The sequence below is a fragment of the Cydia strobilella genome, chromosome 2 (genome assembly GCF_947568885.1).
Source record: "Cydia strobilella chromosome 2, ilCydStro3.1, whole genome shotgun sequence".
Lineage (NCBI taxonomy): Eukaryota > Metazoa > Arthropoda > Insecta > Lepidoptera > Tortricidae > Cydia > Cydia strobilella.
The window spans coordinates 20,835,854-20,861,475 of record NC_086042.1 but is presented as its reverse complement, the minus strand read 5'-3'; the positions used below and the strand labels follow the sequence as shown (position 1 = coordinate 20,861,475).

Sequence of the window (25,622 nt, the reverse complement as noted above, 5' to 3'; positions counted from 1 at the left end):
ATTTTTTTTTTTAACACTAACCCAAACACATTTGAAGTGTATTTTTTTTAATTAATTATGGAAAATGCCCAATATAAAGAAGGGGCAAAATTTCAAAGTCTAGTTACTTGGTCGAGTCGGATATCATTTTAAAGAGCTCGAATCACAAAAAAAAATTCATGGTGAAAAAAATTTACTTTTGAAGGAAAATGTGAAAAAAAAACCATAATTAATTTTTAACTGTGTCAGCTGTGTGGCTACCACCGTTTTGGCACTGACATAAACGCTATCGAGAACGTAAACTTACTTTCTATGCATCTCGCTCGTAATCGCATATTAGTGAGAGCGAGATGTATAGTAAAGTAAGATACGTAGACGTTAGCGAACATGTTAGTTTTGACACTGTCAGTGACTCATGGTACGGGTACTTGTGTCTCAAAAAAGGCACCTTATATGGACACAATTTCGCAAGTCATATTAAATTGTTGTTGAATGAAGAATCATGAATACAATGCCTTTAAATGACTTGCAGGTTACACTGCCCTACTAACAGAAAATAGACACAAAAGCCATTGTATTTACCTTCTATTTTTCACCCGTGTAAAGCTATTTCCAAATTGTAAGACAGATTCGTTGAATAGGAATTCGTCATTCTGTTTCTTTTATTTTTATGGATGAAAAAGAGAGGTAAAACATTTTTCATTACGAAGAAAATTTGTAAATTACTTCTAGGTATATGACTTGCATTACAGTGTAGCATCAGTATACCAAAAATAAAATTAGGCAGTTGTACAAAACGCGTCATAGTGAGAGGACTGCTTCAAAGTCTAAAACATGAGCACGTTTTTCTTTTTAAGGCCCAGTAGGTTCGTGTTCTTCTCTCACTCTCACTGAGCGTAAGCGTGAGCGAGATGGATGTGCGTGCTCGGGACCGCGGATATCATGTTTTTAAATTTTAATTTTTTGAGTGTTTTAATAATAATAAAAAGTAGGTAATCGCTGAGTCCATTACCTCAATTTATTACCTAGTATAATTTTTTTAATGCATTTTAGTTCGTGATTTTTTTTATCGAGCGAAAGTCAAAAACTCAGAATTATAATCGCTGAAGTTTCTAGAGAAAGGCCTCAAGATTGCTAATAAAAATTTCGGCAACTGTATTGTGTTGTGATCTCAAAAAGCGCTACAATTTATCAAAAATTCTGGTGGCTGAACCTACTGCACCTTAAGCAAACCATCATAGGATTCATAGCATAGGGCAAGAGCTCTCGTATTTGTATACTTACACTTACAATTTTGGCAACCGTGTTATGAATATTATGATCTAAAAAACCGCTACGACTTTTAAATACTCAGTTCCCTGAGCATATTTACTACACCTTAAAAAATCAAGATGCAAGTACCAAAGAGTCCGCATTCAGCCAGGTCGAGGGCTCCCATTGATACGGCGGGAGTAAAGTGGTGGGATCGTTATGGAAGCACAGACCAGGAATCTGTTTTATTCAAACAACATCAGCGTTTGGAGAAAAATGAAAGGGAAAGTCAAAAAGAAAAGTTTCTTACTGATAAGTCTACAGTTACCGATGGGACGGCTGTGAAAGGTATGTATGTAGGTTGTTTGGAAGATGACTGTTTGAGATACGAGCAGGTACTTACATGCGTTTAAAGGTAATTGGTGCGTTTTGATATCATTTGGTTGTGCCTCTGTGTTTTTGAAAATTTGTAAATCACGTCCTTGTTCTGAGATAGGTACCTGCTTATCATGCTATCTTATGAAGCGCCGTTAATATCATGCACAAATTAATAAAATGATATAAGTTAATTATCTGAAAAATATTACAGAAATTCGACTCCCCAAGGACAAGATTCTCAAAAGATGGCGTAAAGCACAATCCCGGGCTAATTTTGAGGCCGCCCGAGCCGCCATCATCAATTCCCTGAAAACCAAATTCGGCACAGAAACTAACACTAATGTCAAAGTAATCCCTACAATTATTACCGAAGACAATGCTGAAACATCAAATCTGAATGTAAATCGTGATAACGCGACGCAGACAATTTTGAGACTTGTGAGTATGAATCAATGGTAGATTTTGGGGTTTGTAAGGCTAGTGAGGGTTGAAGTCACGCGAGGAGGCTTCGGACCAGGTGGTGAGCTGGCACAGTGGCTCGGGCACGCTGGCAGTAGGGCGGCGCGCGGCGGGCGCGGAGGGCACACTACGCGGGCATCGAACACATCATGCCGGTAAGTCTAGCTTATACTTTATTTAATCTAGATTTCAGATGAAGCTGACAATAGATAAGATTTTCAGGGATGGCAATCGTCTGGCATAAAATTAAATTATTAAATTTTCCACACAGCCATAATGATCACTACTTATATGATCACTGACTACTGTGCGCGACTCACTTGACTCCTTCACTATCTTTTCTGTTACGTTACGATCTTATCCTAGGCTATATTTGCTAATGTGAGAATATTACTTTCAAAACTAAATACGGCTCTATCAGACAGCTTTTCTTTATTAAAATAAATAAGGAAAATCTGTCTGATAAATAGCCAGGAATTTTAATTTTTCCAAAGAGAAAATTTTTTTGTGTTCAAGTTTTGCCATATATGTTGTTAGGTAACTATTAATTAATGGTATAAATTATCATAGAGAATAATCTTATTTTTAGAGAATGCTGGATTTTGTTTATTTAATCAAATTTTTCCTCGTGACATTAGTTGTTTGAATTTACCTATTTTCCCAAAGTTTTGAAGGTAATTAAAGTTGCGATAGTTATTTGAGCGGGGATGGATAGGCGAAATGGTGCGTTGCGTTTGGCATCGCATCTAATGTTAGCTTGACATGGCAGTGCTGGGAAGTGAACAACCCCGGTACATATTTCTATTCTATGCTATGACATTATTCGGGAGCTGGCAGACGAGTGTTTTCTGAATCTACATAAAATTGCTATATGTTGCCACAAGTCTCATCTTTATATCAGATGACGTAAATTCCACTTTTTTTCGTACCTAAGTGGTCGGCAGATGCACTTTCGGCCATTTGGGAGCTGGTAGACGAGTGTTTTCTGAACCTACATATATAAATTGCTATCTGTTGCCCTCAGTCTCATCTTTGTATCATATGATGTAAGTCCCACTCTTTTTGGTACCTTTAAAGTGCCGGCAGACGCACTTCTGGCCATACAGGAACTGGCAGACGACTGGTTTCTGAAGCTACATATAAATTCCTATCTGTTGCCACCAGTCTCATCTTTGTATCAGATGACGTAAATTTCACTTTTTTTTTGTAATAGTAGCTTGGCGGAACAGGCTTTAGGTTACTTGGTGCGTGCTTTTCCCGTATGCCTTCTGATAATGAATCGTACAGTCAGCACCAAAAGTAGTGGATCTAACTATTACTTGATGCTGACTATAACATCCATCTTATTAAGAGGCCGGTGTCGATTTTAGTCGCAAAAATGTAAAATTGATAGATTTAGTCGGTGAAATTGTACACCTTTTGTTACCTAATTGAAATAACAAGTACTGGTTTCTATTAGCACGTCTTCTTATCTTACCTTTTATCAGATCAATTTTTTGAAAACAGACACAAAATTAGTAATGTTTGTTTTTCTGATGGACGTTTAGGTAAACGCGCGTAAAGCACTGATTTTGTCGCTCTTATTTGTAAATTTCGTAAAGTTTGGACGGCTAAACATGGTAATTTTGTATTACACATATCCTGTACTTGACGTTTATCAGACTACATTTTTAACCGACTTCAATTTCATAGAAGGAGGAGGTTCTGTATTCGGTTGTGGCTATTTTGTTTTTTTTTTTTTTTTTTTTTATGTATGTTCACCGATTATTCCGAGACCCGTGGTCCGATTTGAGTCATTATTGTTTTGTTCGAAAGGAGCTACTTCCAAGTTGGTCCCATATTAATCTGGTTCTGATCTGATGATGGGATCCCTGAGGAATTGAGGGAACTCCTCAATTTTTTAAAGGCACATGTATGGTGATTTGGGTGTTTTCATAAGCAACTTAAGCATTTTCTCTCGAAAACGACCAATTTGATGAAGTGGACTTGATGATGATGATTGTTTTGAAGGTAGTGATGATGATTTTTTTAATGTAGGATGTTCAGCGATTACTCCGAGACCCGTTGTCCGACTTGAACAATTCTTTTTTTGTTTGAAAGGAACTACCTCCAAGGTGGTTCCACATTAATCTGGTGCTGTTCTGATGATGGGATCCATGAGGAATTGAGGGAACTCCTCAATTTTTAAAGGCACATGTATGGTGATTTGGTCGTTTTCTTAAGCAACTTGATCATTTTTTCTCGAAAACCACCAATTTGATGAAGTGGAGCTGATGATGATGATTGTTTTGATGATAATGATTTCAGCGATTACTCCGGCACCCATGATCCGATTTGAGTTATTCTTTTTCTGTTTGAAAGAAGTTACCTCTCCAAGGTGTTTTCGTAATATTTTTGGTTTTGATCTGATGATGGAATCCGTGAGGAATTGAGGGAACTCCTTAATTTTTAAAGGCACGTGTATGGTAATTTCGGTGTTTTCTAAAGTAACTCAAGCATTTCCTCACCAAAACCACCAATTTGATGTAGTGCAACTGTAGCCTAACCACGAGTTTGGCACTAAATATTCTTCGTAACTTACTTTGTACACTAATACGCCAGTACGAGCGAGATGCATAAACAGTAAGTTACGCACACGATAGCGAATATATCAATGTCAAACTCGTGGTAAGGCTACTGATAACTTCCCTCGTATGTGTATTATGATTTTTGATGTAGGTAGTGTTGGAAACAACCAAAGAGCCTGAGAGGTGAAGGTAGAGGGTATTAGTGTTTGGGGGGTTTGAGGTTGGGGGTTGAGGGGAGGTGAGTTGATGGGTCGGAGACTGAGGGGTTGGGAGTGGGATTGGGGGTTAGGGTTAGGAGTTAAGGGGTCTGGGGTTAGGGGTCGGGGAACGGCGGTTGAAGGGTTGGTGGTTTAGGGTTGAGGGGTTCAGTGATCAGGGGTTGATGTGCTGTGAGGTTGAGTGATCGGGGGGTTTGAGGGATTGGGTCAGTGGCGGGGCGGAGAATGGATTTACTGACAGGAATGATTTCCCTGACGGACTCGAGGAAAATTCTGATTATTTAATAAAGTTTACGAATTTACAGATAAACATGATTATGTTTTTCATTCATGCGTCACGCTCTTAATAATGTCTTAAAACTAAAAATGGAAAAATAAAAACTTTTATTTAAAAAAAGATAAACCGACTTCAAAAAGGATGAAATAAAATATTATCCTTTTTAGGGTTCCGTGTTTAAGTATATGCGTTACCAACTGATATGTTTGAAGTCGGTGCCAAGCCAAGTACTCCAAGTAGTAACAATACCAGTCAAAAATAATCAGCTTAATGTCTATAAATCCCATTACAACTGTACAAATGTTATAAACCTGAAAGCAATTATGTCTGCCTCTTTGCTACCTTTTCATGGCTAAACAACTGAACCGCTTTAGCTGAAATTTTGCATGAAGGTTCCTTGAATTGTTTTATATTTTGAAATGTAGTCCTCTGGATAAGCGACAGAAAATAACTCAGTCCCAATCCCACACTTGCGTGCTATGACTGTTTAAGAATTAGTAAGAAATGCTCTTTAAAAAAATACGACGACAAAACGTATTAGATTTACACTAACGTGCCGACAAGCATGGTACGAACTGCGCCAAGAAGGTTCAACCGTGTGTTCTGTTCTGAGGTGTACAGGAAGTTCGTTTATTGTCGTCGTGTAACGCTGCGTCTTACATAGGCGAACACTCGCGAACGCGAAGCGAAGCGACGCGGCACGGCGCGGCCGGCCCAATGCGTTCGCGTTCGCAACGAGATCGCCCACGTAGGACACTTCTATATAGGTATCAAAGGATTAATTAAGGCACCGTGCCGCGCCGCTTCGCATTCGCGTGTTGTTCGCCTACGTAGTACGCTGCATTAGGTAATCCAACGTACATACTTATATAGCCGCATCTTTATTGAATTGCACCAAAATCCCTGGTTTAAAATTTGGCTTGGCACCGACTTCAAACATATCAGTTGGTAACGCATATACTTAAACACGGAACCCTAAAAAGGATAATATTTTATTTCATCCTTTTTGAAGTCGGTTTATCTTTTTTTTAATAAAAGTTTTTTATTATTATGACTTTGAAGTAGTGTAAATGAAAGTTAGACGAAATTAATTTTCTCCAGAAATTACTTCAAAACAAGTGACAATTTCTCTGAAAATCGACTTAAGTTCAACGTAATTTTGATACTTAAACAATCTACAACATTTGCTGAAACTATTCTTTTACATCAATTTGTATAATTTACCACCATAATTTTTTGATGAATATTTAAAAACTGCCCCTTCTTTTCATATATTCCGGTGTCGCACGCTCGCGACCTCATTATTAAAAGGCAAGATGAGAAGACGTGCTAATAGAAACCAATACTTGTTATTTAGATATTACGTAACAAAACGTGTATAATTTCAACGACTAAATCTATCAATTTAAAATTTTTGCTCCAAAATCGACTACGGCCTCTTAAGGCTAATAAATGGTGGTCTGATTTGGTGGCAAATAAAGGATGACTCACGTTAGACCGGGCCGTGTCCGGGCCTACTTTTCTATGACATGACAGGTGATCACGTGATGCTTTCCATAGAAAACGAAGCGCCGGAAGCTCCGGCCCGGACACGGCCCGTTCTAACGTGAGTCATCCTTAAACTATTTATTATTTTGTATTGTGATGGTAATTAGACGCGACCGCAGATTAGTATGTAAAATGGCATGCGATTTTAGATAATTGCTGGCTATGTAGGAGCGACGAATTCAATCTATTTCAAATCACACGTATGGAGAGGAGAGGCCAAATAGGTACATTTGTAAAACTTTAACAAGGTGCAACTTTGAGATGCAACTTATTGTGTCATTTGAAGTCAAACCTTTGTTTATTTAAAATATATATATCTACTTACCAGTTTACGAAGTAGCTACTGATTACGGAAATTTTGGATGATTTCCCTACTAAGTTTAAAGCATGGATTTAATGATTTGAAAAAAAATAAAAAATAAAGCCGCCAATAATTCTTCCTTCTTCGTCAGTCGCGTGTCGCGTAAAATCAAAATATCTTTCGTGCTTTATGTCCAAAGTCGAAGTTTAATAAAATTGGTTCTAGCGTTCAAGAACCAAGTATGCCGTAGGTAGGGTTCAGATCTTCGGATGGATTACATTCAGGTATCAGTCATGCTGATCTATAAAGATTAAAATACAATCAGAAGTAGGTATTACTGTGGAATTATTCGCCTACTACCTTGTACGGAATGTTTAATATAATTATTAAAACAGATAAGTAATCTCAGACATTGAGTATGTCTGAAGTAAACAGATATTGTGTTGTCTACGTGACCGCACCCGTGTCTTCTCTGGCTGTAATTAAATTAGGTTATTTAATAATTAGGATTTCCTTGTCCTTTAACATTACTTAATAAACTCTCAATTTTGTTTATTTTTGAAATCAAACTATGAAAACGGATTATATCGCGTATATTGAATTTATAATACATCCCGACGCTTCGAACCCTTTACAGCGTTCGTGGTCAACGGGTGACTGAGGAAAAACTACAAAGTGCAAAAATACCCACATACAAAACAATGAACCATAAACTATAAACTTTAAGCCTGGTTGTACATGCAAAATCGGTTCATAAGGCTAGTTATACAATACAACTATTCTCAAGTAAAGATATATGCGATAAAGCTACGCCGGCTCCAACCCTACACCTCGGACTCGAGAAGATTTAATTCCCTCCTTAATTGTAGGAGTTTTATTTCATGAGTAACTATCGCGGTCCGAAGAAAATATTTTATTTATTTTTGTTTGATTAATCCTTATTGTTTATTTTATAATTATTAGTGTCTAAAATGCGCGGAAATAAACGAAACAGATATCGCATCCGGGTCGCAAGTCGTAATCTTGAAATCATATTTATTAGTATATGTACATAATATAGTAGGAGATACGAGAATCGAGATATGTTCTATATGGTCGACCTCCACCGAGACGTCTGACGGATAATATGAAAGAAAATATCTTCCTGAACATAAATAAATAGGGTTGCCTAAAGAAATATGGTCAAGGCTTTTTTAATAAATTTTTGAAAATATTTTTTTTTCTTTAAATTTCACCGACTTGTCTGACGAACGAAATACGTCGTCTATATCGTCTGGAAAATATACAACTTGTACAATGTGAATAAATTAGGTTGCCTATCTTTTTCCGGTCACTATTATGAGGTTGCTGTGTTTAAACAGGTGAGTTTTTATCGATAATTGCACTCATCTGTCTGACGCTTGAATTATACATCAAAATGATGGTAATTTTATTGCAAATACAGTGCTGCTGAGCTGCAGCTGCGAAAATCCGGTCACAAATAAGGGTTGCCAGGCTTTTAAATAAAATAAGAAGGGAAGACTTTTAGCGACAACTCAAAAACGGCTTAACTGATCACGATTTTTTCAAATGTGTTTATTAAGCACTATTTTTGTGATTTTTTTCATATTTTTTGGATGGATGGTTCAAAAGTAAGAAGGAAACCGTGTTTTTTTTCTTTTTAAGTAATTATTTCCGAAATGATTTACTTTATCAAAAAATTTTGTTCAAAGACCCCTACTTATTTTGAAAGACCTATCCAACAACACCCCATACTATAGGGTTGAAATGATAAAAAAAATTGTCACACACATTTTTTTTTTTTCAGAGCGATTATTTCCGAAAATATTCACTTAATCAAAAAATGTTTTTCTAAAACCCCTATTTATTTTAAAAGACCTATTTTTATCTAATTTATTCATGTTGTTAAGTCGTAGGTATACTTTCCATTGGAACTTATTTCGTTCGTCAGACAAGTCGGTGAAATTTGAAGAAAAAAAAATATTTTCAAAAATTTATTAAAAATAGCCTTCACCATATTTCTTTACGCAACCCTATTTATTTATGTTTAGGAACATATTTGTTTTCATAAAATAAAAGTTTCATCCGTCAGACGTCTCGGTGAAGGTCTACCATATATAACGTATCTTATGCCAATACATATGTTTACAAGATGACTGATACAAATTTGTATAACTTCTACGATACATGTGCGAAAAGTAGGAAATTGGCAACGAGTGGCGATAAATTAAAACACCACCGAAGGGAGTATGTAAAACGTTGTACGTTACATGTGCGTATAGGTGACTCGCAACTCGTATCGGTATAAAACACTCCCTTCGGTCGTGTTTTAATTTATCACCACTCGTTGCCAGTGCCGGATTAAGGATGACTCACGTTAGACCGGGCCGTGTCACGTGATCACCTGTCATGTCGTAGAAAAGTAAGCGCCGGAAGCTCCGGCCCGGCCACGGCCCGGTCTAACGTGAGTCATCCTTTAAGCTAGCGCGGGGCCTGTAGCAATAAAGTTTATCCATTATATCATCATCATCAATCAATGAGTTGGGTTGGGTTTGTCACATCCTATATGGTTTTGTTGCCCTAAGGCCCCTAAGAGAATGGATAAGGTTTTTGTACAACGTATTTTGCCAAGTAGTGAGTGTAATCCAATTAATGAACTTAAGTAATTATTTACATAAAATACTGTATTAAAAATATGTGCTTCCTACTTTAAACGTACGTCACGGGTTCCATAAAGTGAGCACAAAGTAGGCGCTAAATGACGGACAACCAAATTAGGACAAACTGGTCATTACTCCTATATTGCCTATAAAGCTGATAATAATTATGTTTAGGGACATTCTAGTGACCACTATCTGAAACAAAGTTCAAAGCAAATTACACTCTACTCACTTGTAATAACAGTCGCGAAAAACGTAAAAAAGCTTAAGATAACATTGCATGCGATTTCCCTTTTATGCAGTTATCGACGGATGTGATGTGAAGGCATATTTTTAGAACACAATCAAGGACATTGCACTGAAATATAAGGCCAGTAAGGGAAAAATGATAAGAACCGGGTCAACGGTTAGATAAGACTAGAACGGACTATTTTTTTTCTCCGATTACAGTTATGGATGACTCACGTTAGACCGGGCCGTCTCCAGGCCGGAGCTTCCGTCGCTTACTTTTCTATGACATGACAGGTGATCATGTGATGCTTTCCATAGAAAACAAAGCGCCGGAAGCTCCGGCCCGGACACGGCCCGGTCTAACGTGAGTCATCCTTTAATTGTAACTAAGCCCTGAAATTATGATGAATGAAACACTATATTCGTGTCACAAACGCTAGGAGAAGTAGGAGACATAACATGAATAAATTACATTTATTATCTTACGTTTGTATTGTAATACGTTACAGTATTAATTAATGTAGGTAGGTACCATTAGGTATTACCAATATCTCTGTTACTTCAGGTTGAAAGGTTGAAAATGGTGGAGAAATTTAAAAAGGTTTAATTTCTCCACCATTTTCAACCTTTCAAACTGAAGTAACAGAGATATTTCATTGCGGCAATGTTGAAAGAGTGTCTTGAATTAAAACTGATCAACTAATTAATTGTACTTATCTAATGAGATGTTGTAGATTCAGCATTCAATAGCCAAAGTGGCCGAATATATCGTAACATTCGTAACACACCTTTGTTACCACAGGAATAAGGGTGTGTCCCAATATATTTGTCCACTTTGGCCGTCCCTAAACTATTTGATGCTGAGTGTATTTAAAGCACCGCTCCGCATTCTCTCTCTTTTACATACATATTTTATTTCGTGAAATAATAAAATATCCAAAAAAAGCTTCTTCAAACCTCCTGCCTGAGACAATCATGTCGACTTGTCGAGGTTGTACTATGTGATGTAGGTATTATTTATGACACAGTGATCTATTCCCTAATTAAAGCCAGTGATAAGCCGGCACAAAGTGCTTATTTAGCGTTAGTGATTTGTCAGTGAACGTGACTTTGACACGAGACCGGGGCACGGGGATGCTGCGTGATAAGGTGCGATTAGAGATCCCGGATTTAAAGTAGGTATACATATAGGCGTTCAGACAAAGTTTTTGATAAGAACAATTACACAACTTGATTTAATGCCTACTACGGGACATATCTTTCATTTTGAAATTAAAATGGCAAAATATTTATGAAATGAAGCCATAATTAAAAGGCCTTACTAAATTAAAAATAAAAAGTCGTCAGGGCACTTCCGAATATTGTCACTGATGCATGGAAAGTGTTCCAACAGTAGCGTTACCTGCAGCCTGCAGAGGCCTATTATGGATGGCTTTACATTTATTAGAGAATATTTATTAGAGAAATGGCAGCCTCTATGGCCTTTGCCAAAGTCAAGTACAGCCGAAGGAAAAATATCGATCCAGACAAATGGCTCAAAAATATGTGAACACGACTTTATTGTCTGAGGTGTAAGAGCGTACACATTATATATTTTTGAAACTTTGGGAATGTATTTATGCCCTTGACTATACAGAATAAGTATAAGAAAAACATTTCACAATACAAAGTATTAATGCATGATGTACGGTAATATGGTGAAGGTCGCGGGAATTCGGTGGATGCGAGCGGCACAGGATCGGTCGGAGTGGCGAGCCTTGGGGGAGGCCTATGTCCAGCAGTGGACGTCTATCGGCTGACATGATGATGATGATGATGATGACGGTAATAGGCCTTCACGATGCACTGGGTGATAGCTGGAGCAGCAGTACAAAGACTACCAAGCATGATGGCGGCCGCGACCACGAACCGCCGAATGATGTCCAAGAATCGGTTATTCGCATTTCCAGACGAATTCTTCATTAACTGCACCCGTCACGTTTGCCATTCACTGCATAATATGCTATCAAAATTATACATTAAACAGCAGAACGCAATAAATAAAATAAAATGTCTGGAGCACGATCCGCCATGTTCCATGGATCATTCGAAAGATCATGGATGCCTTTATGCACGTGACAAAATTACCCGTCACTTTTTAACAGAGCGCGATTGAAAGTGACGGATACCGTTTTATCACGCTGTCACGTAGACAAGAACGACCACCATCCGGGCTAGCACATGATTGGCGCGAGAGTATCTCGCCGCGATATAGACTACCCGTCCCCCTTTAATTCATACAGTTAATAAAAGAAGGGTAGGGTAGGGTATCTCGCGGCGAGATACTGTCGAGTCAATCATGTGCTCGGCCTACAGATCCGTACCAGGCCTCCTTCACTCGCTCAAGGCCACGCGCTATATGCCTACCGCTCGGCGTATCGTCGACGATACAACCGACAGAGGGCCGCCGAACGCCCGCCTGAGCGCTCGCACGGCACGTTTCCCGCGCCTACGCTTCGAAATGCGGAAACCACGTAATTATTGTGCAGTAGATGGGTGTAAGTCAAAAAAGAAGAAAATTTGTCGTTTTTTTTCATTTCCGAGAGACGAAGAAAGGTAAGTAGTATTTTAAATCTATCTTTATGAATTTTGTCATCATTTATTTCTTTGAACATAAGTAGGTAAATCGTAAATTAAGGAGTTTTTGAGTCAGGTATTATAAGTGTTGTTTTTAAATATTTGATTGACTAATAAAAATATGGTTGATTCGCAACATTCGTTTTATTACAATAATAACATAAGTAACAGTACAACCCTAGCGCATTCTTACGATGACGCGTTGGCACGTGGCTCGCACGGCGAGCAAGGCAGTCTCGACTCTTTGTGCGCGTACTTATGGTATATTTCTTCTCGTCCTGAGCAGCAGGTATTATTATTAAGATTTTGTAGGCTATTATAGCGTAGGTATTTTCGCTTTTGAATGGGAATGATGTATCTGTTACGTAGTAACTATTTATTAATCTGTGTCCGTACTGATTGTTTCTTATTTAGAGAAAGGCAAAGTCATACTAATAAATGTTATTATCAGACTCACAACTTTTCAAATGAGCAGCAGACTTGTGCCACCCGTGCGTGTCAGAGCAAATAACCTACCGCCCGAACTGAAATAAGTCCGTACAATAACATTGAGTAATTTTATGAACAGGGATCTGTGCTTATATCTTATTAATAATAGTAACCTATACATAACTTGTATAGCCTTACCGCGACTGCCTTAGCAGTGTCAAACTGACATATTCGCTAACGTCTGTGTAACTTACTTTCTATAAATCTCGCTCGCACTAATATGCGAGTGTGAGCGAGATTCATAGAAAGCAAGTTACGCAGACGCTAGCGCACGCGTATATGTCAGTGTCAAACTGGTGGTCTGTACTGTACGTCCCAAGTTAATATTGAATTAGTGCAGTTACTGAAAAAGGCTTACAAAAGAAAAATAAATTATAAAGAATGAGCAGATTTGGACATCTCGGAGGTGTATCTAATCCTCATACTCAGTGTAACCAATTCGGTACAGCCGAATCAAATCCGCGATTGTTTCAATTCAAGAGATGAGATGGCGTTAATTTTTGTGTTTGAATCGTGACTACCTACATATATCGAGACGACGGTCAAGTGCGAACATAGCGAAACCATAGCTACAATAACCATTTATTAAAATTTAGATTTTTGCTGACAAATTTCCGCCAAACACAGCTTAGAAAAAAACACACTCAAATATCGGTTCATTCATTACGGTGCTATTACAATACCAAATACGGACAGACGCACTTGAATTTAAGTATAAGAATATACCTATATATACCTTTGCGTAGAGTGTTAAAATCGCTGTATGCGAACGAGTGGAATCAAATGTTACCGACGTTCGTAGAGGGTGCTACGTATTGCTCTACGGCGTAGCACCTCCGTCTAAGATAAAAATCGATAGATCTAGATTCTAGACACGCTGCCGCGTGTCTAGCCAAGTTGCCAAGTGTAATATTACACGAACCATTTCGAGCTACTTTTGACCCCTTCACAACTTGAAACCTATTTAACCTACACACATGAAATTTAGCGCATTTATTCAAGCCCCTCAGCTCGTCTAAAATACAAAATTTCATAAACGTAGCTCAAATAGTTATTGATAAATTAACGTTTAAAAACCGGCATTTATGTGACTGACTGACTTATAGATCAAAAACCTAACCCACTTCCAGATTGTTATGTTTAAAGGGTGACGAGCAACGTCAAACACACAGATGGCAGCGTACATTGAAAATAATATTTTCCCCTCACTATCTCGGAAAGCCGTCTATTATCCTTTAAAACAAGCGGAGAAAAACGCATTTTATCCACTAGTGGGGAAAGTAATTTGACCTTGGATGGAGCGTGTTTAAGTAGCTTGACAGATAACAAAACGTAAAACGCTCATGATAATGGTTCGTTCGATATTAATTATCATTAAATAAATAGTTTGAGAATCTAATAAAAAATACCAAATTTAGCTTTATTTAATAATTTTAAGTCATAAACCTTAAAATTCCATAAGAAACGTTAGATTTTTTGTAATGATGTTAAATATAATTGTGAACGCACAAGTTGAGTCGATGCAATTTCAAAACGCATCGTTGACATTTCTGAACGTCAGAACAGAAATGTCAACATTGTCAACAAAATTTTTACTGTTCTTCTCACCGACTCACGTAAAAATCGAATTTCTAGTATTTTCTGTTATAATATCGTAAAAAAAATAGTGATTCCAGTGATGAAGATGATCTAACGCCTGTGGATGTTGCACTTTCCTCGCTATAGTGAGGGGAAAAGTTTTGTGTTACACACGGGTGCAAATGTATTTTACTTCTCGTGTGTTGAAACACTCGCTACGCTCAGGATTCTATTTTAGAACCACTCGCTTCGCTCGTGGTTCAACTATAGAATCCTTTCGCTTGCTCATGTTTCAATTCCACACTCGCGAGTAAAATACAACTTTGCACTCTTGTATAACAAATAACTATTAATTAGTATGGAAAAGGTATAATCTAAAAATTGGCAAACTTGAAATTTGGCATCAAGGTAGACTATTAAGGGGCCCACTAACTATCAGTCCGCCGGACGATATCGGCCTGTCAGTTGTAGGGAACTGTCAAATTTTTGTTCTAACTGACAGGCCGATATCGTCCGGCGGACTGATAGTCAGTGGGCCCCATAGGTGTCTATAGAGGGAAAAATCTGAAAACTGAAAATTATTGATAATTCGACGAAAAAAAAACATATATTAATAATTATTAGATTAATTTAGACTTATAGATTAAAAACCTAGCCCACTTCTAGATGGCCTAGATGATATTTTTTTACAATTGACCTCGCGTTAGCGAGGGTCTCCTTTTCAACTTGGACAAAACTGCTTTCATGATGAATATTATAGTAATTTCTGTACCTACAAATGGTAATAATATCCCAACAAAAACATAAATGTAAAATGAGAGCCAAGTTCAATATTAAGAATATGTATCGTTGTTGACTCGCCGACAAAAGATTTGAAATCTATATGGGTGCCAAATTCTGTGCTGTGTGGAAAATCTTGAAATTATAAAGGATTTGTCGTGGCTAGTTTTTACGTATAGGCTATTATATTTGTCTATGTTACTTTTCTAAAAACTAGCCAAGTCAGATCCTTTATAATTTCAAGATTTTCTACACAGCACAGAACTTGGCACCTATATAGATCTCAATTCTTTTGTTGGCGAGTTAACAGAGAAAATCATACTATCTTTGTCTTACACTAGCACCCAAAAGAAAAGGATGAGTATAGCTTTTTTTGTTCTTATTTACTGACAATTTGGTTTCACTAACTATATACAGTGCCTACCGTTGGTTAAAACCATCAATTTCTAGTAACCGGTAGTTTGTTCAAGCCATTAAAGAACAAAACCTATTGAAGGAACAGCTGAAGTTTCAATTCGCGTTACCAAATAAATCTAGATACAATACAATTCAAGTAGCAATCACTCTATTCGTACCGATAGCAGACGAATCGAGATCGGAGGTAAGCACCAGTTGGCACAATCAATATGTAGACAAGCACTCCCATTTTTATAAAGCCTATAGGTACACGAAATTTTGCCAGTCCAAAAACATGATCACGCGATTCTAAACTTTGCGTCTTGTAGGGTAACGTACCGAATCCTGGGATGGCCGATCGTGACGGCAAACGTATGTTTGGTAAAATTTACCGGTAAAGCAAGATGGCCGTTTAGACACGTGACATAAAACGTTTATTTACGAGCGGGAAGTTCGCGGGATGACATGCGAGAATGTCACGAACCGCGGAAACACGGCATCGTCAGGAACGATTTCGATTCATGGAAATGTATTAAAAAGGATTCGACTTATCGAGCTTACAGCACAATTTGTAGTCTTTTTTATGACGCACGTTATTCTTAGGTAAGTTTGCGTGAAATGTTATTGTAGCATGATAATTGTAAGTAAGTGCGTCCGTACTTTTCTTTTTATTTGTTTTTATAGATAGTATAACTATCATACTTAATTACTTAGCTCGTTTATCATTTCGATAAAAGCCAAAGAGGTCGAATTCGTGATAAATAGAAACTTGATGGTTGAGTTGTTTATTTAAATATTTTATAGCTGTCCTTAACTGCTATACATATAGTATTACTCAACTGACAAAAAAGAGAGAGTACCCTACCTAATGTTTTTAGTTTCCAGTAACATATAGAACATGTTTATTGGATTATTTTATTTGACTTGCCCAAAATTGCCCATGCCCATAAAATTCCACAGTTTTAATGTTTAAAGTAAAAGTAATGTAAGCTTATACGTATATATGAACTTATTGATTAAATATGAGAACGTACATCATCATCTTCCTCGCGTTTTCCCGGCATTTTTGCCACGGCTAATGGGAGCCTGGGGTCCGCTTGGCAACTAACCCCAAGAATTGGCGTAGGCACTAGTTTTTACGAAAGCGACTGCCATCTGACCTTCCAACCCAGAGGGGAAACTAGGCCTTGTTGGGATTAGTCCGGTTTCCTCACGATGTTTTCCGTCATCGCGACTGGTAAATATCAAATGATATTTCGTACATAAGTTCCGAAAAACTCATTGGTACGAGCCGGGTTTTGATAATTTTCCTTTAAATTTTTAATAATAGCTTATATATTGCGGTACTTATCGTAAGTCGTATTTTGCTGCTTAGTACGCCCACACTGCTTGATTGGAGTTTCAATCAAGTGCATGTGCATAGTTTTCTGTAAAACAAACAAATTAGAAAGTAAAGTTCTATACAATAGATACACATACATTCGTACCTACTCTTTCCATGTCTCAACATCCACATTGGAAATTATGTATAAGTCCCATCCCTTTATTAGAAATTTTGAAAATGGCTTATCATTAAAGACATGCCTACGTTCTAGTGACCCAGTTCTGACTGAACACGCACTTACCAAGGAAGCTCATAAAGATAGTTTTTAGGGTTCCGTACCTCAAAAGGAAAAAACGGAACCCTTATAGCAGGGTTTCTTGAACTTTTTGCAGTCAATACCACGGACCGGACCCTGCCTTATAGCATCACTCGTGCGTCTGTCTGTTCGTCTGTCACAGCCTATTTGCTTTGAAACTACTGGACCAATTAAGTTGAAATTTGGTTACACATATGTAAGTCTGTGACCCAAAGACGGACATGTAAGGTCAACAAATGAATTTTAAATATAGGGGCCGCTTTTGGGGGGTAAATGAGAAAATAAAATTTTTTCTTCAGGATTAGATAGGAGAATTTTAGGATAAAAATTGACTATTCTCCCCCCTATTATTTCCGAAACGACTATGTTCAAAATTTTGAAAAAAATACACAAAATAGTTCTTTACTTAAAGATGACAGGAAAACCTATTAAAAATCAACAGTCAGGCTTAAGTCGGATTACTCGGATTTAAGAACAAAAATGCAGTTAGGCTGTTTTAATAGGGACACAGCCGCAATGGTTTACGTGAAACGTGGTGTAGACAGCTATATTACGAAGGCCGAAGGCTGAGACTCGCTTAGGGCCTAAGGCCCGAAACGTCCCGAAGACGCGTGCCTACTCGCGACCGTGGCCGAAGATCGGGCTCCGGGAGGTCAGTGCTCAGACAAAGGACAATAGTACAAGTGTCTGAATTCGATGTCCGAAGGCCGAGCCCTAGTGGATCGAAATGACAAAAAAATTGACATTCGCACTTTTTTTTAAACCCTATTTAAAAAAATGTTTTTCGGTTGAAAATGATGTAAGGAATAAAAAATGTTATATAATTTTTTTCAAAATAAGGCTTTATTAAAGCAGAAAAAAATAAAATCTGTTTTTTTTTTATGAAACTGAAAAATACGTAGGTATCTTATTATAAGAAAACTATTACCGATTCCGCTTTCTAACCTTTAGAATATTACTCTCCTACTTAAAAACAGTAGAAAGTAGTAAACAGCTTATCTCGGTAGGTGCCCGTTTTTTTTATCGTCCAGTCAAAAGTCAGTAAAAAACAACATTTTTCTTAGTGTTTAATTTTTTTTATTTTCAGTATTTTAACGGTATATAAATGATAATTTAGTGTAAAAACGACATATTTTTGACATTTTTATAACTATGACAAAGAAAAAATAATTTTATACTTACGAGAAAATTATGAAAATTTTAAATACAAGCAAACATGAAAGTAAGTGACCTATGAATGAAACGTATTAAACTTGTGAGATTGTGTATTCATAGATTATACAAAAATATTGTATGGTTACCGTTTGTACAATAAAACTTCACGGTTGATATCAAAATTAGCATAATAATTTGAGATATTAGGCACTACAATAAACTAAAATAACATTTGCTAAGTAAAATGATTACGCTAAGTTAAAAACATGGAAAATAGTTATCACCTTCACAATATGCTAATAAATAATAATGTCGTTAATAAAATCAAAGTTCAAATCGTTTCACTAACTTATTACTTAAAAATACTAACATTTACAATATGTAATTAATTAATAGGTACATTAGCAACCTCGGCATAATGCAAGTTATGCATTTATACTAATTACTCAGATAATATTCATTATCGTTCGTTAATTAGCATTAATGAGGTTACCGTAAAGGGTTAATCCCAGAGTAAGTGTTTAAATGGGGGTTCAATTAGCTATAAAATGAAGATTTACTCAGCAAATAATTAGTTTCTTGAAAACAATGCTTTGATAATATTCCTATTATACTGTCATGGAAAAGTTTGTAAAGTTTGATTTCTAGAGTACATTTTTACTGTTTAGGATTTTTTGTTACTAACATAGTTATTAAGAACACCACAATTAATCGTTTGTATCAACAAGTATAAAATATACATTTTTTAATTCAATTGTATGTAAATGTTTGTATTTAAATATAATTATTAGCTATTTTCTTGTACAAAACTGTTTTTATCTTTATCAAAATGTCAAAAATATGTCGTATTTACACTAAATTATCATTTATATACCATTAAACTATTGAAAATAAAAAAATGAAAAATGTTGTTTTTTTACCGACTTTTGACTGGACTATAAAAAAAACGGGCACCTACCAAGATAAGCTGTTTACTATTTTCTACTGTTTTTAAGTAGGAAAATAATATTCTAAAGGTGAGAAAGCGGGATCGGTAATGGTTTTCTCATAATAAGATACCTATTTATAGTTTCATACAAAAAAAAAAAAAGATTTTATTTTTTTCTGCTTTAATAAAGCCTTATTTTGAAAATTTTTATATAAATTTTTTTATTCCTTACATCATTTTCAACCGAAAAGCATTTTTTAAAATAGGGTTTTAAAAAAATTATGCGAATGTCCATTTTTTTGTCATTTCGATCCACTGTGGCTCCGCCTAGAGTCGAAGGCCCGGAGCGTCCGACCTGTGCATGCTTCCTGAAAATTCCACTGACGTTCTTAAATGCGAAGGCCGAAGGGCCGAAGCATCCGGGAGAGGCACGCCACGGCCACGCCTATAAGCGAAGCCGAAGGCTCAGCTGCGGGAGATTCAGAATAAGTAATGGTCCAAGCACATATCTTAATTGCGAAGGCCGACCGACCACCGCGTAGGACCTAATTCCAGAAGCGTCCGAGAGAGGCGCGCCTTTAGGTTTAATCGTGAGTCGGACTGAAAAAAAAATGCGACTAAGTAGGCTGTATCTGGCACACATCCGCAATGGTACTTGCAATGTTAATTGATTAGGTACTTCTACTATTGTTCCGTGTTTGAGCACTACACTATTGTTGTTATGTTGTTATTATTGTTACAAAATTATATTTAAACTAAAGAAATTGTATGCACGTAATTGATTAAAAGCAAATTGTAATCAATTATGTGCAATTACTTACTATTTTCATATTTCATTGTGTTAATATTTTATACTGTCAATAAACTTTCCTAGTATAGAAAAATGCTATAGCGGAAGCCGCTCGACCCCAATTTCAAAGGAATACCGCAAATCGATGTACAGGTTAGCCGTTTGGCACACACATACTACAGGCCAAAACAAAATTTCGCTGCGGGGGGAGTGGTAAAACATTATTTTTTTGTATGGAAAAAAACCAAAACCGTGTGTGGTATCATACGAAAGGGCTTTTTGAGGCGATTCTAAAAATATATCACATCATTACATTTCGGCCATATATTTTTTAATTAAAACAAAAAGAATTTTCGAAACATACCAAGTTTGGGCTCCTCCAGATACGATATGGCTGATTTTTTTGTATAATATACCACAAAGGATACGTGATATCCTCATATCCAACCCCAAGAAAGCAATTTTGAAAATAATATCATTAACATTTTTTTTTTAATTTTTCAATTTTACAAACTGACACAGTTCTGCCGTGTCAGACGTATCTCTGCTATCTCAAAAAACACAGTTTTGAGTAAATAGACTGTAAAGTTTTTGGTGAGCGTGAAAAACTAATAAACTCATATATTTCGTGAGTTTATTGAGTTGTCATTTTTAATATGTGTTTTGTGTTTCAATAGACGTGAAGAATAATATTTCTTTACTTTTTTCTTGTAAAAGTACATAGTTTTTGAAATAAACGCATAAACATAGTTTGGCGTAACCACTGTTTCATATATTTGGTGGTTGCACGTAACTATGTTAACTTAAAGTTAGATGAGTTCGTTGTATGAGCGCTCATAATATTTCGCGTGGCCACGGCTCGCGGGCTTATTGAGGTTTTCGTTTATCTAAAGTTAGAAGACTACATTGTATCAACTTCTAGTAAAACGTGTAACCAGGGCATGGGGAATATTGAGGTGGTCACGCGTAGTTCTTTTATCTTAAGTTGTAAGAGTTCGTTGTATTAGTGCTCCTAGTAAAACGCGTAACCAGACTACACAAGATAATCCATTTTATAATGTGCTAACTCACATTACATACAAGGAGCCCGATTTCCATCAGTCCTTACATCATTGGTTATAAAGTAGATCAATCGATTGGTGGAAAGAGCCTTATGTTTAATAGCGTATGCATGTATTGCATGTATGTATGTATGTATGTATGTATGTATGTATGTATGTGTTTGTTTGTATGTACTTTATTTAATATTTAATCCCAGTAAGTGTAAAAGGCGGAATTAACGGCAGGTCAGTTACAAAAAAAAAATTACCGCCTTAAAAAAAAGGTTCTCAGTTTGACCCGTATGTTTGTCTGCGATTATCTCGCGTTTGGCTGAACCGATTTTGATGCGGTTTTCAGAAAAGTGTTTGTTATATTCTGGAGAAGGTTTTAGTATACATAGAGCTGAGCTGATGCTGAACCCTGGCTGTACCTAGTGGAACTCAGGTTTGGTGTAACATAGGCACACGCTGTTTTGGTCATCCAACACGTCTTAATGAGCACTTGGGGGAGCAGTACCCAAGATAAAGCTGATGCTGAACCCTGGCTGTACCTATTGGAACTCAGGTTTGGTGCAACGTAGGCAAACGCTGTTTTGGTCATCCGACACGCCTTGATGAGCACTTGGGAGAGCATTACCCAAGATAGAGCTGATGCTGAACCCCGGCTGTACCTAGTGGAACTCAGGTTTTGGTTCAGGTTTGGTGTAAATTTATTGTGGGTATTAGAAGATACCTAGTAAAAATATTAAGGTAAAATAAGGACGAAAATTGCTTGTATCTTTATACGAAAAACCTGTCAGAATGTCCTTATGATAAGCGACAATGTGGTACCTTTTGCTTGAAAATGACACAAATAAACAAATACACGTGGCAAGGAGCGACGAGCCGCTCCCTCCGCGCCCCGCCTCACCGCGAGCCGCCTATCGCCGTACTACCTGCGTGTGGTTACGCGAAACTATGATAACTCGAGATAGTAGATATCCAGTTTGCCGTAAAAAAACTGCGAAGAGTTACGCATAATTATTCTAACTTGAGTTAGAAGAGATACGCATCACTCAATGTCCAAAAATTCGAAAACGTCTATCTTAAAACATGAAATATCTCAGTAACTAGACATTTTTTGAAATTTTGTTTAAGTATTATATAAAGCATAGTGTCTAGTTTCATTTTGCACTGGTTAGGCGTATCTCTGCTATCTAAAGATAGCAGAGATACGTCTGACACGGCAGAGTTCTACTTCAATACCTATTTTACGAGACTTATGGAACTGTACTGCAGATACGGTACATATTAATCATAAAATGATACGTAATATCCACATATCGAACGGGATTTTTTATTTTTTTTATTTATTGAATAAGGAAGCAAATTACAGTTTTTTAGATCATTACAAGACCCATCGTAGGCAAAACCTTATGGAGGTTTGTGTGCCGATGGGGAGTTCGAGAATAACATAAAGAAAAACAATATTATATCCTATATCTTATCATAAATATGATTCTTAGTATACATAGCTTGTGTCGTTAGTTTTTAATAAGTGCATTTTAACGACATTTTTTATATGTTTACCATTTAAATATTTAGCACAAACAACTTCTGGCAGATCATTCAATATTTTAGGTAATATATATGTGTACAGCCTAGTGCCATATATGTTGTTATATTTGGGTATACAATATTTGTTTTGGTTCTGTAGACATCTTAGTTTTGTACATCTTTTGTGTTCTTTTAGTTTAGTAACATGGTGATATTCTTCTGTTAGTATGGCTAGTTTACACATATTTTGAACTGGGAGTAAATTACAGTATTTGAAAAGTTGGGAATAGTCTGTTTCGTACTTCTTTTTGATATGCTTAGGTACAAGTGTCTTCAATAATCTTATTGAAGACACTTGACAAATAACTCTTTATCCCTTTAACTGCACCTTTTTATCAGTTGGTATAGTTTGTTTAGTTTTTAACACAAAATATCAAGGTTGTATCCTTCAGATACATACATACGTGTTTAGTAAGCTCAAAAGTAATACCCGTATATGAACAAAATTTAAAAAATAATAATAATATATCTTCATTTGTAATGATTTAATCCCCAGTTTTTCTCAAACAACATATTTCTTGATATTTTTGACACTCTTTGGATGTAGATTTAAGTCATTTTTTAACCGACTTCAAGATTTCAAAAGGAGGAGGTTATCAATTCGGTTGTTTTTTTTATGTTTGGTACTCCATAACTCCGTCATTTCTGGACCGATTTTGAAAATTCTTTTTTTGATTGTAAGTATATACATACAGATTGGTCCCGTTTTTGTCAAAACGCAGTTCTGATGATGGGATCCATGAGGAATCGAGGGAACTCCTTAAATGTTAAAGGCATACATATAGTGATTTTAGTATTTTCATCAACAAATCAAGCATTTACATTTAAAAAAGTGACATTTGATGAAGTGGAACTGCTGATGATGATCAAAACGGAACTCCTCAATGACGCATAGTTCACGTTTGGCGATTTGTCCTCTTCGTTATGATTGGTAAGCAAGTTAGGTTTTCAAGACACATTTTTGTCAAGCTCGAGTTCTGATGATGGATCCATGAGGAATCGAGGGAACTCTTCAAATGTGAAAGGCATACATATAGTGATTTTTGTATTTTTATCAACAAATCCAGCATTTCCATTTAAAAAAGTGACATTTGATGAAATGCAGCTGCTGATGATGATCAGAAATATCAGAATGGAACTCTTTAACGACGCATAGTTCACGTTTGGCGATTTGTCTTCTTTTTTATGTTTGTTAAGCAAGTTACGTTTTCAAGACACATTTTTGTCAAGCTCGAGGTCTGATGATGGGATGCATAAGGAACTGTGGGAACTCCTCAAATGTGAAAGGCATACATATAGTGATTTTTGTATTTTCATCAACAAATCCAGCATTTACATAAAAAAGTGACATTTGATGAAGTGGAACTGTTGATGATGATCAGAATGGAACTCTTCAACGACACATAGTTCACGTTTGGCGATTTATTCTCTTCGTTATGAACCCAGATCCAAACTTGGACCTGGACTTTTTTTTGAACTGCGATCCTCACAGAACCGAACTGCTATCAGAAAAGTGGGTTAGGTTAGGTTAGAACTGTGACCCTTACAGAAAGGAAATGCTATCAGAACATTGGGTTAGGTTAGGTTAGAACTATGATATTAGGTCGTTCCTCCTGAGAAGGACGAACGACCTTCTCGAAACGAACGATTTACCTAGAAATTATATTAATGACTATAATTACTGCAGATACTTATATTTAATTTAGTCGTAACATACCAGATGATCATCAGCTCAGTTCAGCTCTATAGCTGGAAAATTATTTCGTCTATCATGTTACTATATCCAAGAGAGTCTTCCCTACAGGCGTCTGCCTACATCCAAGATTGGATCACCAAAAAGCCACCATGATGATGATGATGACGATGTTGATGATTGATGATGATGATGATCATGTTACATGGTAGGTATATTCCGTAACCTTACATCTTAGGTAACACATTCTTCTTTCATTCTTCTGATACATTGTCAATGAACAAAATTGGTCGTCTCCAAACACGTTTTTTTAACACAAACTCATTTTTAGGGTTCCGTAGCCGAATGGCAAAAAACGGAACCCTTATAGATTCGTCATGGCTGTCTGTCTGTCTGTCTGTCCGTATGTCACAGCCACTATTTTCCGAAACTATAAGAACTATACTGTTGAAACTTGGTAAGTAGATATATTATGTGAACCGCATTATGATTTTCACACAAAAATAAAAAACAAACAATAAATTTTGGGGGTTCCCCATACTTAGAACCGAAACTCAAAAATTTTTTTTCATCAAACCCTTTCGTGGATACGTCTTCAAAAATGATATTGAAGTTTCTAATGTAATTTTTACTAAACTGAATAGTTTGCGCGAGAGACACTTCCAAAGTGGTAAAATGTGTCCCCCCCTCCCTGTAACTTCTAAAATAAGAGAATGATAAAACTAAAAAAAATATATGATTACCATGAAAACTTCCACCGAAAATTGGTTTGAACGAGATCTAGTAAGTAGTTTTTTTGAATACGTCATAAATCGTAAACCGCAATTTACCTTTCACTCACGTTACGGGACCCTCGGTGCGCGAGTCCGACTCGCACTTGGCCGGTTTTTTGTTACTGTATTTATTTCCTCGCTTGTATAACATAGCACTACAATAAACAAGTCGTAATAACCAGACTATAAAGAAACTTTGATTTGTTTACCTGTCAACTCTGATGTTAATATTGAAATGTTTCGTAGCGAAATATTTTAATTTCCCGAACGGTTCTTTTC

At 36.5% G+C, this 25,622-nt stretch overlaps 1 protein-coding gene across 1 annotated transcript in view; it reads left to right on the top strand.

Annotated features, from left to right (window-relative positions):
- Window positions 1–1,796: 1,796 nt before the first annotated feature.
- Window positions 1,797–25,622, top strand: part of LOC134749701 (rootletin) — an 84,421-nt gene continuing 60,595 nt past the window's right edge. Inside the window, exon 1 of the mRNA XM_063684723.1 lies at window positions 1,797–2,046. The gene's annotated coding sequence lies outside the window, so the exon portion shown is untranslated. The remainder of the gene's footprint in view (window positions 2,047–25,622) is intronic.